The 14,340-nt window shown below is 42.8% G+C and overlaps 1 protein-coding gene across 2 annotated transcripts in view; it reads left to right on the forward strand.

The window, feature by feature from the left end:
• The window catches only part of LOC123356104 (phosphatidylinositol 4-phosphate 3-kinase C2 domain-containing subunit gamma-like), a 77,381-nt gene that overhangs the window by 47,659 nt on the left and 15,382 nt on the right, over nt 1-14,340 (forward strand). The window contains exon 3 of one of the 2 annotated variants that reach the window (XR_006575284.1): nt 10,978-11,065. The exons of the other annotated variant lie outside the window; for it this stretch is intronic. The gene's annotated coding sequence lies outside the window, so the exon portion shown is untranslated. The remainder of the gene's footprint in view (nt 1-10,977; nt 11,066-14,340) is intronic. 2 annotated transcript variants of the gene reach the window in all.

Below are 14,340 nucleotides of genomic sequence, written 5' to 3' on the forward strand. Positions count from 1 at the left end.
TGGAGCATTGTGTCCAGTTCTGGGTGCCATATTTCAGGAAAGATGTGGGCCTTGGTATTTATGTATATTTTCAGAAAGCTGATCTCTCTTTTTAATTACTTTGACTCTTGTGCATGTTACTGAGGGTAGTATGAACTATTTTATGCTTGATCCGCAATCCAGCAGTCCATCACTATTTATCAAAACACTTAAGCATATACTCAGCTTTAGGAATATGCTTAAGCATTGTTGACATCAGAAGTAATAACAGACATATAGTTAAACATGTGTTTTGTCAAACGGGGCCTGAGTTCTGTTCTATTTCTCTTTCACTTGGTTTATTGAGGTTTTTTTAAGTTATTGTCAGTTTCTTGTGACAGTTGGAAGGGGTGAATGGGAAACAAAGTACAGTATAATTTAAAGCATTAAGGTGCTCTTTAATATAGTTGATTTGAGTTCATATCTCAAGTTAGGAACTGATACAATGATTATATTCAGGCCTAATAAACTTAGCCCCTGATCCTGCAAACACTTAAACATGTGTGTAATTTTACTCATCTGAGTAGTCCCACTGAAGTCAATGAGACTAGCCATGCAAGTAGATGCCCTTATGATTGAAATGAGGTCCTTTTATTTGCATTTTATAATTCAGCTAGTCTTTATGCATTCTAACTGCTGCTCCCTAGTAACTTTACTGGTCAGTGGAGACAAGTGAGATGTTGTGTGCACAAAGCAAAATAATGCAGTATTCTGCACTTATATAACACTTTTCTTGTGTCGAGTTCAGTGTTTAACAAAACTGGTGTGTAAACCTTAGTAACATTTCACAAGTAGGGTTCCTTCATCTCAAAGATATTGAAATGACTTGCTCAAAGCCACACAAATCAATGGCAGAGTTGAGAATAAAATTAGTTTATTCTGGTCCCTAGTTCCATGCTCAGTCCACTAGACTACAGCTGTTGATATAGGTGCAGCAAGATCCCGTTTACCACAGCAGGTGAGATCCTTGCAGTATTGGATTCAAAGGAGCTTGAGCTGAGATGCTGCTGCAACTGCTTTTCTGTTCATCTCAGCACAGTCCATTGTGTGATGCTTGGTGTGCATCATCGAAGGTCTGTGAGCAATCCTGTTTCCTAAAGTTTGAATTTAAAGTCAGCTAGTCCTTGAGTTATATTCCTTCCAGTTAGATGACTGGCTTTTCAGTAACTGATTTTCCTATACTGGTAACTATATTGGTTTTTCTGTTTGGCAGGACTTTTTGTCTGCCGCTTTTCTGGTTCACCAGTCTTTTGCCACTAGAAAAATATCATATCTTTGTTCTCGTCATGTTTTAGCAAACATCAGTTCTGGCATGTGGAGGTTAATTGGACAAATCCTGGACCTTGCACAAAACCTGAGAAAATCGGCTTTGCCCACAAGTGTTTTCTGTGAGGACAGTGGAGCACAAGCAGCTTTAATAACAGCATCTGTGCCTTCTGCTAGTGACAGCCCCTCAGTATCTGGCTTACATAATCCCCTACTGGCCGTGTCTCCAGTATTGCACATCCCTGTTGTTTCCCTTCTGCATCCCCCTGTGCAGTGGCAGAGCTAAAGTTGCAAAGCGCCTTTGCAGCTTCTCTGTGGTTCAGGGGCCTCATGCAGCAGAACCATGCCAGTTCTGCCCTTGAGACATTCCATCACCTCCTACACTCTCCAGGATCTGGCCCAATGACTGAACCAGTCTCTTTCAGAACTGAAATACTGGTTTCAGATCAGAGCATCAGCCTTACTTTGTAAACATTAAAGAGATGTTGTTTAGATATTAAACATTAAAGTCTATGGGGTGGTTAAATCTGTATTAATACAGCATATAAACTAGTTTATTAGAAGCCTTTTACACTGGATTCCCATAACTACCAGTGTCATGAGTCACCAAGATGGCTGTCACCATCAGGACTTAGGAGACTGAGAGTTAACAATAGTGATGAATAAAAAATGTACAGTAGTCATGTTAAAACACACACCACTAATTCTCATAGTGATTAATTAACACTGTAAATCCAGTGATCTTTCCCCTCTTCACAGCAAAAAATGTAAGAACAAAGTTTTGAAATGAGGACCCTGCTGACTAAGACTTAATTGCTTTTCCAAAACAGCCTTCTGAACATTTAATATAATAGAATACAATATGATCAACCCTGCAATTAAAACTAGATCATGGGAATAATTGAACGAACTATACTTTATGGTGCACTCTCCTCCTTGCTTTTGAATTGCGGCTGCATTTTCAAAAGGGTCCCATTTTAGGCACTTAAATGAGGGCCACATTTTAGAAAGAGCTTAATACCCCTGCAGTGTCATCATCACACTACTGGCCTGGCTAATTAATGTAGTGCTTACATGGGAGCTGAGCTGTTTTGAAAACCTGGCCCTGAGTATGCAGAGCCGCACTTGAATTAGCTGATCTGGCCTTTCTGGTTGTATCATTTATGTTCAGTTCTAAGAGTGCACAGCTGGGTTCTCATAATTGAAAAATAGTTTTAAAAAATCCCTTCTGCTAGTTGTGAAGTGTGGATGGGATAGGTAATAAGGGAGGAAAAATAATAAAGGGAGCCTTGGGGCAGGAAAGGGGGCATTCTGAGACAAAGGACAAGGGTTCAGTAGAAAACAATGACAGTTGTAAACTGACCACAAGTGCCAGGCTATTTATTTTTTTTACAAGCTACAGCTTTTTTTACCAACAAGCTTATTCAGTATATGTTCTTATTAGAGCTGGTGAGAAAATGAAATTTCTGTTCCATGGTAAATTCCAACATTTCAGATTTTGTTTTGTTCTCAGTCCGAACCAAAAAGCTAAAATTTAGATACTTTCCATGGAATGAAAATTCCAAAAAGTTTCTGTCTGAGACCATCAAAACATTTTGGTTTGATAATGTCAAATCATTCTGTTTCAATATGATAAAAATGTTTTCCTACTTTAATATGTTAAATATAAAATATTAAATATACTATAAAAATCTAAATAACATGAATCAACATGAGAAAATCAAATAAAACGTTTTATTGAAATGAGAAAATCAAAATGATTCCTTTTGACTTTTCCCCTCATAGAAAATTTTATCAAAATCGACACTTTCCTGTGAAAGGTCTCAATTTTGGCAAAACTCCATTTTTTTAGCAGAAAACATTGAAAAGTTTGCAGTCAGCTCTAATTCTTTCCCATCATTGTGATATCTGGGCACCTATCCCATTACAGGATGTTCATGAGTAAACTACTGCTGCTCTTCTTGAGTGGCTGAAGAAATGAGGTCCAGCATTCTCATGTTTTGCATCAGTAGGCTACTGCTGTCCCCCTTGTTAAAGCTTTATTGCTACATTAGCATGATTCTACTATATTTTCATAGGCAGTACAAAGTTTATACAAATTGGTAGGAGTATTTTGCAGAATGTAAATTTTCAGATTACTGCATTGAGCAAACTCATCTTCATTTGAATAAAATTGTAACTAGATTATAGAGATGGGTCCAGACCAAAACCTCATCAAATGAAGTATCCCTGCACCATGGATGGGAGAAGTTGGAGATCCAAACCCATATCAATCTATAAATTATGTAGATGGAGCCTATCTACCAGGGCCACCCAGAGGATTCAGGGGGCCTGGGGCAAAGCGGGGGAGCGGACATAAAAAAGGCGCCACCCGCTGCGGCGCTTGTACTCACCAGGCAGTGCTCTTTTTTTTTCTATTCTATGCAGCAGCAGGGGTGGCGGGTCCTTCACTCACTCCGCATCTTCAACAGTACTGAAGGACCCGCCGCCGAAGACCCGGACCGCCACCAGGCAGGGCCGCCCAGAGGATTCCGGGGGCCCAGGGTCTTCGGCGGCAGGGGGCCCCGCTTCGGCGGTAAGTTGGCGGCGGGGGGTCCTTCCGTTCTGGGACCTGCTGCCAAAGTGCCCCAAAGACCCACGGCGGGGACCCCCCGCCGCTGAATTACCGCCGAAGCGGGACCCGCTGCCGAAGTGCAGCCCCCACCGCTGGTCTTCGGGGCACTTCTGCGGTGGGTCCTGGAACGGAAGGACCCCCCCCCCGCCGCCGAATTATCGCTGAAGACCTGGCTGCACTCCGGCGGCGGGTCCCGCTTCGGCGGTAATTCGGTGGCAGGGGGTCCTTCTATCCCGGAGAGGAAGGACCTCCTGCCAGCGAAGACCGGGAGCGAAGAAGCTCCAAGGGCCCAGGCCCTGCGAGAGTTTTCCGGGGCCCCCGGAGCGAGTGAAGGACCCCACTCCAGGGGCCCCGAAAAACTCTCGTGGGGGCCTCTGCTGGGCCCGGGGCCTGGGGCAAATTGCCCCACTTGCCCCCCCCTCTGGGCGGCCCTGCCACCAGGTGAGTAGCCAGGCAAGGGATTCAAAGACCAGGGCTCACGGGGCCCCTGCAGGGCCCGGGGCCTGGGGCAAATTGCCCCACTTGCTCCTCTCTCCCTCCAGGTGGCCCTTCTATCTACTAAGCTGAACCAAACAAAATGTAGCGTGTGAACCAACATCCTGGATCCATATATCCTTTGAGTCCACTCCGGCTTTACAACCTCACAAACTGAATAAACAATTTAAATAAGGCCAACTCAAAATCAACAATAGCAAGGATGAAATTACTAGGGCTATCTATTTACATGCTTTAAGGCATAAAACATTCATAATCTTTGGTCAAGGAGAAATTCCCCTGTGCCTGTTTTGCACAGTGTTTGCATCGTGGGTGAATTGAGAGTCTTTGGAAGCATCCAACATTGGCCAATACTAGAAACAAAGTACCAAACTATATGGACTGTTGTCTTGTTTCTTTGTGTCACTTCTTACTTTGTGTCTACAATCAATTCATATCAGTAGCTGTGTTGTTTTCACTATATTACTGACTGTCACAGGGTAGCTGGCCCTTCCAAAGAGAGCGAGGTCTCAGCCCACCTGTGACACAGCTGATTTGTCTACCTAGGTGGAGAGAATGAATCAAGTCAAAAGACAGGTGGTCATATGACTAAACAAGGTATTTGATGTAAAAGAAAAGAGACCTGTGAACAGCCAAAGAGGGAACTGCAGAGAGAGACAGAGAGTCTCCTGCAGTGGTGCCTGAAGGAGGCAGTTGGGGCTTGGTAGAAAGACTCAGCTGGAAGTTTTGTTTTCCTTTTGTGGAGAAGGCAAAGAAGGAACGCCAGCTCATGTGTCTTATCCCAAGGTTTAGAGAACAGAGAAAGAGACAGTACTTTCAGAGGAAGGTCTGTATCCCATTTAAGGCAGGGGTGGAAGACCTTTTTGTGTAAGTATAACCAGACCCCAAGAAGGGCTGTCATTGGACTTGGGAAAGCTTCTTTTTGAGTTATTCAAGAACCAAGAAGGAAAACTGAGGCAGGGTGCTGCAGAGAGGACATGTCGGATGTGGTTGACCCGGTTACCCTGAGCTTCTTTCTGATTGGTTAAACAGAGGTGCCGGCCATAGTTGTCCTTATAAAGCAAAGTGAAGGTATGAAGCAAAAAAAGATAAAAGGGATAGAAATGCTATGATGCAATCAAAGAGGTAAAGTAAGGTCATCATGAATATTAGAACAATGAGGCAGAAGAGGGAAATTCAGCTAGCCCGGAGAGAGCCTAAAGGCATCGCAAGTCAACTTGTAACAGTTATTCAGAGCACAAACTAGTCTTCAGATTTTTAATTTTCTAGAAATCTGATCCACTAAATGCAGGTCCCAAGCCACCACGTAATTGGGAATAAGAGTATCCCCAGAAGTGGAGTAGTCTTTTTTTCTATTCTGTTTCACTGCTACATCTCCTTTCCTTTGCTTATTCTCTTTTGTATTCCATTTCCATTATGTGTAGTTTGCTCTTTGCTACTTTTGTATGTTTTTCTGCTTCTGTGGCATCTTTCTCTCTCCTCTTTTTTTATTCTTTTTTTCCTCCACTATGTCTCTGCTAAGGTTGTCATCTTCCCACTCTCTTTCTTTCTTTCTCTGTCCTCCACTTCCTTCTTTACTTATTTTCTGTTCTTTCCACTTCTTGTTTCTTTTTCCTTCATCTCTGACTCTCTCACCCATCCACACTCTGAGTCACATTTCTTCTTTGCTGCCTTTTCTCCTTCCTCTTCCTAGTCTCCTTTTTCTCTTCCAACTATGGTAGAAATATTCGAGAGATCAGCTGTGTCTTGATGTATTTTTTAGTAGTAAAGAGATCAAGCTACAACATTCAGACTAGTAAAATAAAGTTCTTGGATGGAATTAGACAAATTTCCCAAATGATTCTCCTCTTTGAGTCTGGGTCATAAGATATTAATCTTCTAACACTATCTTGAAAAATGCCTTTCTGGTTGTCGTATCAATCTTCAACAGAAAATAAGACCACAATGTCAGCACCCAAGTCTGCTTTTAAGGATAATATGTTTTGGCAATTTGACTCAAATTATACCAGGTTAAGATTTTATTTATTTGTTTTACAGTAGTAGTCAGAGTTCCCAAAAGAGATTGAGAATTTATTGTAGTAGGCACTTGTAAAACCAAGTGAAAGAACTCTCTGCCCCAAAGAATTTACAATATAAATAGACAAGACAAAGGGAAGGGAGGGGAAACAGAAGCACAGAGATGGGAAATGACTTGTCTAAGGTCACACAGCAGGTCAGTAGCAAAGCAGGGAAGAGAACTTGGGTCTTCAGATTCCGAGTCCAGTGCCCATTGGACCATGCTCGCTCTATATGAGATGAAAACACTTCTCTTCATATATAATCCTCTTTCCTCCCCCACTTTGTGCTGCTCTCATGCAGTCTTTATCCTTCACTGTTAAAAACATCACATATAGAATGTCACAAAAAGCAATTGCTAGGGATTAGAACTACTATCTTGAGTAGCTTCAAGTGCCTACAAACTTAAAAGGGATACGAAACAGCTTTAGTTTTTACAGAAAGCTTAATCTTTTCTATCAAGAATAGATTTTAATAAAGAAGATAGCATTGCTTTAGGGCTAACCCCTTCAAAGACATAATATCCTTAAATAACATTCTTTTAGAAATATTCTCAGCTATTTCAATCTTGTGATGGAATATCCCACTTTTGATTAGATCTCCACCTAAAGCTTTACTACCGAGCTCAGCCAGAACAGTGACTAATTTATCCATTAGAGGCTTACATTCAGTGTCAGATTTTTCTGCATCCATCTCCCATGTAGGCCTTTGGGGTGAAATCCTGGCCCCACTGAAGTCAATGACTAAAAGGCCCCATTGACTAAAACCGGACTCAAATTTCACCCTTGATGTCTGAGAGTCAGTTTTGAGTTCTAAATTCTTAGTATTCTGGAAAATTGAGTTCATGTGAATAGCATCTACTACAGACTAGGCCCAAGAAACAGCCCCAGGAGTGGTTACATTATGAGTTTTTGTCTTTTGGCAAGTGGGAAAGCAAGGGCTGTTTAACACCCACACTCCTCCCCAGCTATGGAAAGAATATTATCCTCTATTAATTTCTACAGGTCACTTCCATAAGCGACTCCTGTTTTGAGCATCACCAGTCTCTTTCCACAAGAAGTGATTAGAGGTAAGTCATTTCTCCAGTGCTCCAGCCTCCCACAAATATTGCAGTGACTACTTGGAACTCACTGGGAAAGCTCAACAATAAGAGACCGAAATAAATCGAGTGGAGTTTGGTAAATCAAGAGAGAATGCCCAATAAAAAGGGTAACCAGCTCAAGTAAAGAGACCAATGAAGCAAAGCCCTGGAATGAAGGACAGTTTCAATACCAGCAATGTTGAACAACTGGCTATTTTGCAGTCATCTTATTGATATGGTGACTTGAGCTTTTTTGCTTTCAATTAGGCAAGGCACTGCCTAGGATTCCAACTTTGTTTAGTGTGTGTGTGTTTTATATTTATATAAAAATTGGTGCATATTGAGTTTTATCTGGGTGTAGTCTACTCAGAGGACTGGAGGGAAAAAAAAGTGGTGTGTTAAATAGAAAGCAGGTAGTGATTGACCCATGACTCCTGCATGCCTCAACATTGTTGTCCGTGTTCCGCCAACCAGACCTTCCAGATGTTATTGAGGGTGAGAGATCTGGACATCTGTAAGCCTGTAAGTTCCCTGAGCTTGCTTGAGTGGAACAAAGTTGTCATAGACTCAGATGAACTGCCGGCTTCAGGAGTGGCCTTTGGAGTGTGTATGGAGGTAGTAGGGGGCCTTCTGTGAAAGAAGGGAGGGAAGAAATGGAAGCTAGTTTTTGTCTCTTGTCCTTCAATTAAAAATAGTCAGGAGGGAAATTCTCATGAGAGTTCCAAGGGTTAAAGAAATTGCATTGTGCACAGGACTTCTGGTTGTTTCAGTTTAAACATTAAAGGACAGGTAACAGGAGAGAGCTGTGTATGCCTGCTTTATATATTGGAGAAATTGTTCATTTATGTGAAATGTTGACCTCTGTCATCCTGCCAAGTTGACTGGGCCCAAGGGTGAGCTGCTGCTCAAGCGTTGGTTGCAAAAGTTAATGCTGCCAGGGGAGTACTTTAAAAGGACGCTGTCAAGTTGGTGTACCCAAAATCTGACCTACCTTTTTTTCCCTTCCCCTTACATATATTTGAAAAGTTCATGTCATTCTTTTCTGAGTCTTTTTTTTTCTCCAAAAGAAAATGCTTCAATTGCTATCTGAAAAGAGGCTAGGAGGAGAGTCTGAGATTCTAGTATTCAGAGCATGGAAATACAGATGCTATGAAGGGGGAAATTCTGGAATGGTACTTGAAGGAGGTGGATACATTTTGTTAGTAAATTATTAAAAATGGTAGATTAAAATTGAAATGAAACTATCAATTGGAGTCCACAACTAACTTCCAAAAGAGGTGGTGAAATCACTATTTTATTTTAATAGCATCATAGCTATGCATGGTAGGTCTTAACAGAAATAAAAGTACTGGCCTTACTCTAAACCGCAGCTTGGCTTGATGACCTCTTATTATAAATTGGTTATTATATTACTATTATTTCTGTACTATGCTGGTACCCAAAGGTGTCAATCAGGATCAGAGCCTTGCTGTGCTGGGTGCTGTACAAACACACAGGTAGACACAGTCCCTGACCCGAAGCATTTGCAATCCAATTAGAAATGAAATGTGACAAGTAAATGTAATCAGTGAAAGAAGGGGTGGGAGAAAAAGAGTAAAGGAAATAACATCATATGGTTAGCAAATTAGCTATTGTTTAAGTTGATGATTTCCATTGGTTCCAATCAAAATCTCAAAATGAAAGCCTTGAACTTTCTGAGGCTTGCATATCACTGCGTAGAACCCTGCAAAAACTCAGAGGGGTCCCAGAGAAAGTGTTATAGGATCACATTGTAGCATAATGCATATGGCTCAAAAGGGCCAGGTTAAAGTTGCATGGTCAGTCTTAACTTTGGCATTTCCAGACTTTCATACCCTGCATCATCTTCCATGTGGAACTAAGGAGTTCTCCTGGCTCCTCTTCTATAGAACATGGGTACCACAGAGACTTTTTAATCTCCAAGACTAGAGTAAGGACCACAGAGAAAGCTTTGGAGTGAACAAAGAAAAGGGTTGGGGAGGGACGATTCTTTACCACTCCAGCATATAGTCTGACTACTCTGGCTGTGTGCTAGGAATGGGATTGTGAGTTAATATCCTTGAGAGAGGCATCACATTCTAGTAGAGAGCATACTAATGATGTTGCCTGTTTAAAAATTATACCCTTAAAAACCAAAAATATTAACAATCTTTTTTTAGTCTACCTTACAATTCTCTACCTAGCAATGCTGCTTCATATCCAGCAAAGGAGAATGAGAAATCAAAGCATCACCAAAGAAGTTGTTCTAGTTAACAGACACTCTGCCTGCTGCCAACAAGGATTTACTGTTTATCTCTATTACAACCATCTGAAGCTAATTGTATAGTTGTGGTAATAGTGCCCTCCAGAGGAATTTTGAAGGAATTAGTTTGAGTAGCTAACACAAAAGATGGTATAAAAGTTGATACGAAATCAAAATGGAATACAGTATAAAAGTAAAAATAGTTGACCCTTTGAAAACAAAAAGTGCTATCTTAAAGGCTTACAAATACAACTGTATCACTGAGCCTAGTTATAATAGGTTGCCCCATAACAAGATTATGGACATGAGGGCTGCAGAACTCCAACTGAGATGAAAAACTAAAGTACCACAGTGGAGAATCAAGCCACTGATTCTAATTTGTAGTGAGACTGGATTTTACAGCATTTTATAACAGGCTACAGTCTCTGTCTAGGCTGTTTTGACTTATAGCCATGGTCGTGCTTGTGAACTGACCCCCGGTCTACAATTGTGAAGAGCAGTAAATGCAAATATTCACAAAAAAAGGAGCTTATTTTGGTGCCAAAGATAAAACCACACTTACTATTTCACTTACTGTATCTCCATAATGTGGTTGCAAATTATTAAACCTTTTGATTTCATACATCTTTGCAATGACTGTTACTGCCACTTTAAGATTTTTCATTTGTTAACTAAATCCTATATATTGATACTGGGGCTGTGCACATTAGCTGTGTCATTCTCAGCTAGCAAAACAACATCTGTATCTCATGTCATCTGAAGTTTGCTGCAGCCTTTTCTTCCAAGGAAAGTGATGGTTTGTAGTAATGCATTGTGATACTAACCCTGGAAAGGCACATGTTATTGCAGCACATGTGGCATCTTATTTTAGATACACTCAGTGCGTCAATATGATAGGCGACCTTAAAGGCAGTTTCAAACAAACTGTACAATTTCCTTGCTTTGGAGGCTCGGGATGGCTGAATTGGTTTGGTTAAAATTTAGACTCAATCTGAAACGTCACCAAAAATGCAAATCAAATCCAAATTGTGAGAGATTTTGGGGAATTCTGTATTCATTTTTTAGGGGATTGGAGCAAGAAGGATGTGACATTCACTGTAGTTTTCTCTGTAACAGGAGCATAGCCCACAGTCTAAAATTTCTGCAAAATCCATGTTTCTCAATTTGTGTGCAACTCTTCTCTTGCAGGGACATGGATAACACGTAGCTCAGTGAGGCCCATCTGAGAAGAGAATACAACTGGGGACAGAGAAACAACCAAACTCTACTGTGACAGGTTGGATCACAGAAACCCCCTGGGAGCTGCCACCCAATATTCCGAGACTACTTCTGCCCCCTGCTTTCCCTGTCAACTTGGGACCCCAGCACCCTGTCTTGCTGAGCCAGACACTCCCGTCTGCTCCAATACAGACCCAGGGTCTGAATTACTTGCCCCAAAGCTGCAGGTTTACCCCAAAGCAGATAAAAGAAGTGTTCCTGTCTTTAACACTTAGACGCCCAACTTCCAATGGGGTCTAAACCCAAATAAATCCATTTTTACCCTATATAAAGCTTATACAGGGTAAACTCATAAATTGTTCGCCCTCTATAACACTGATAGAGAGAGAGATGCAGAGCCGTTTGCTCCCCCAGGTATTAATACATACTGAGTTAATTAATAAGTAAAAAGTGATTTTATTAAATACAGAAAGTAGGATTTAAGTGGTTCCAAGTAGAAACAGACAGATCAAAGTAAGTCACCAAGCAAAATAAAATTCACAAATCTATGTGTAATCAAACTGAATACAGATAATCTCACCCTCAGAGATGCTTCAGTAAGTTTTTTCCTCAGATTGGACACCTTCCAGGCCTGGACACAATTTTTTCCCCTCTTGTTCCAGCTCAGGTGGTAGCTAGAGGAGTCTTCATGATGGCTCCTCTCTTTAGCCAGCTGAAGACAAAATGGAGGGGTTTCCCAGGGGTTTAAATAGATTCTCTCTTGTGGGTGGAGATCCCCTTCTCACTCCTATACAAAGTCCAGCTCCAAGATGGAGTTTAGAAGTCACCTGGGCAAGTCACATGTCCATGCATGACTCCGTTTTTACAGGTAGCACCCATTGTTTACATGCTACCTTGAACGTCCTCAAGTAGACTTCTTATGTGGATTGGAGCACTTCAAGATCCATTGTCCTTTGAGTGTTTCTTGATTAGGTTCTTAATTTCAACATTCCTTTCTCCAGGAACCGACCAAATGCTCTACTAAAGTTACTTAGAAATCAAGCCAGTACACAGCCAACATTCATAACATTGAATACAAAAATGATACATGCATGAAAATAGGATTAATACATTCAGCAGATCATAACCTTTACGGAGATATGTTACATGGCATCTGTAGCATAAAACACATTCTAAGCATATTTCCATAGAGCCTTTTGGGAGGTACCATCACATAAAATTTCTGCAAAGTCCATGTTTCTCGATTTGTGTGTAGCTCTTCTCTTGCAGGGATGCGGATAACGCATAGTCCAGTGAGGCCTATGTGAGAAGAGAATAAAACTGGGGACAGGGAAACAACCAAACTCTACATTTTACTAGTCTCCCACTTTCTCCTGCAGCTGTGGGTAAAGCAGTAGGCAGCTCTTTGAACCCCTCCTGCCTTCCCGTCCTGCCTTTGAGGCAGGGCCGCCCAGAGGATTCCGGGGGCCCGGGGTCTTCGGCGGCGGGGGGCCCTTCCGTTCCGGGACCCGCCACCGAAGTCCCCCGAAGACCCGCGGTGGGGGCCCCCCCGCTGCCGAATTACCGCCGAAGCGGGACCCACCGCCAAAGCGCAGCCCGGTCTTCGGCGGTAATTCGGCGGAGGGGGGCCCTGCCGCGGGTCTTCGGGGCAGTTCGGCGGCGGGTCCCGGAACGGAAGGGCCCCCCGCCGCCGAAGACCGGGCTGAACTTCGGCGGCGGGTCCCGCTCCGTCTTCGGCGGTAATTCGCCAGCGGGGAGTCCTTCTGCCCCGGAGCGGAAGGACCCCCCGCCGGCGAAGACCGGGAGCGGCAGAAGCTCCTGCGCCCGGCCGCACAAGAGTTTGCCGGGCACCCCGGAGCGAGTGAGGGACCCCGCTCCAGGGGCCCCGAAAAACTCTGGTGGGGGCCCCCGTGGGGCTCGGGGCCTGGGGCAAATTGCCCCTCTTGCCCCCCCCCTCTAGGCGGCCCTGCTTTGAGGCAACCCTTAATACAACCATCCCTGGGAACAGCTGACTAGTACAGGAGTGTAAGTTCATCCAGTCATCTTTCCTCCTATAGCCCATTGAGTGCGCAAACAAGAGCGGCATCAATGTATGCCCATATTCTGGTGAGCATTAGCCTTAGTGTAACTCCCACTCTCATCATTCCTGCCTAGCATAGGAGTAATCTGTGCAGGTACCCCTGCTGCAGAAGGTAATGTCTGCCCATAAAAATGTAGGCCATTTCCCCTAGCTGCTAAATCCCATCACACAATACCCTTCCATGACTTAGAGCCTGTGAAGTAGCCCTTCAGTAAGATTTTTGGGGACCCAGAAGTTGGGGGTCAGTAGCTCCTTCCTGTTGGATGTCATAATATGTCAGAGGTATAGTGTGATACCTGGGGAAATAGATTCACATCATGGAATTTCTTTTTCTCTCACATTTTCTTAACCTAAAAGATTTTCCGTCCAAAATCTTCCATTAGGGGAATGTTAAAACTGTATGACCAAGCCCTCAAAATTCAGGAAATAAAAAGCTAAGATTGCAAGTCAAACCTTAATCTGCTCCTTAACTGTGTGTATGACAACAGTCTTTAATTACATGATCACACAGTTTCTGAAATGGGAAGACACAAGTTTTGCTACACTTTGTTTCACATAACAGCTGGTAGTACCAGGTATTACTTTGTTTATTCCAGGCAAACAATCCCTTAAAGTCATTTATTTGAAAAAGTGAACAGTAAACCATTCTTGCATCTTATACAGCAGGTAAGATTTAATAAGAAGTAATTGTGAACAGGTGCTGGCATGAATAGCCTAATCTAAATATGCAGCTAAATTAACTTTGTATTTAGTTGACTCAGTTCCTGAATCACACCTAAAGATCTCTGAGGTCCTAAATTTTAAAGAAATTGCATACATGGCTGCTGACTAAATTTTTAAAATAAGGGATTGTGACAAAGTTCCTCCTCTACCTTGGTGGGTCCTGCACTTATAGGCAGATTTGCTCACCTCCAGATCTTCCCCACAGTCTGGATCAATTCCTCCTGTGTCTGATCAGGAGTTGGGAGGTTTGGGGAGAACCCGGGCCTGCCCTCTACTCCGGATTCCAGCCCAGGGACCTGTGGATTGCAGCTGTCTATAGTGCCTCTTGTAACAGCTGCATGACAGCTACAACTCCCTGGGCTACTTCCCCATGGCCTCCTCCAAACACCTTCTTTATCCTCACCACAGGACCTTCCTCCTGGTGTCTGATAACGCTTGTACTCCTTAGTCCTCCAGCAGCAGCACACCCTCTCACTCTCAACTCCTTGTGCCTCTTGCTCCCAGCTCCTCACACGCACTTCCGCTCCTCT

Source organism: Mauremys mutica, chromosome 1, assembly GCF_020497125.1.
Source record: "Mauremys mutica isolate MM-2020 ecotype Southern chromosome 1, ASM2049712v1, whole genome shotgun sequence".
NCBI classification, from domain to species: domain Eukaryota; kingdom Metazoa; phylum Chordata; order Testudines; family Geoemydidae; genus Mauremys; species Mauremys mutica.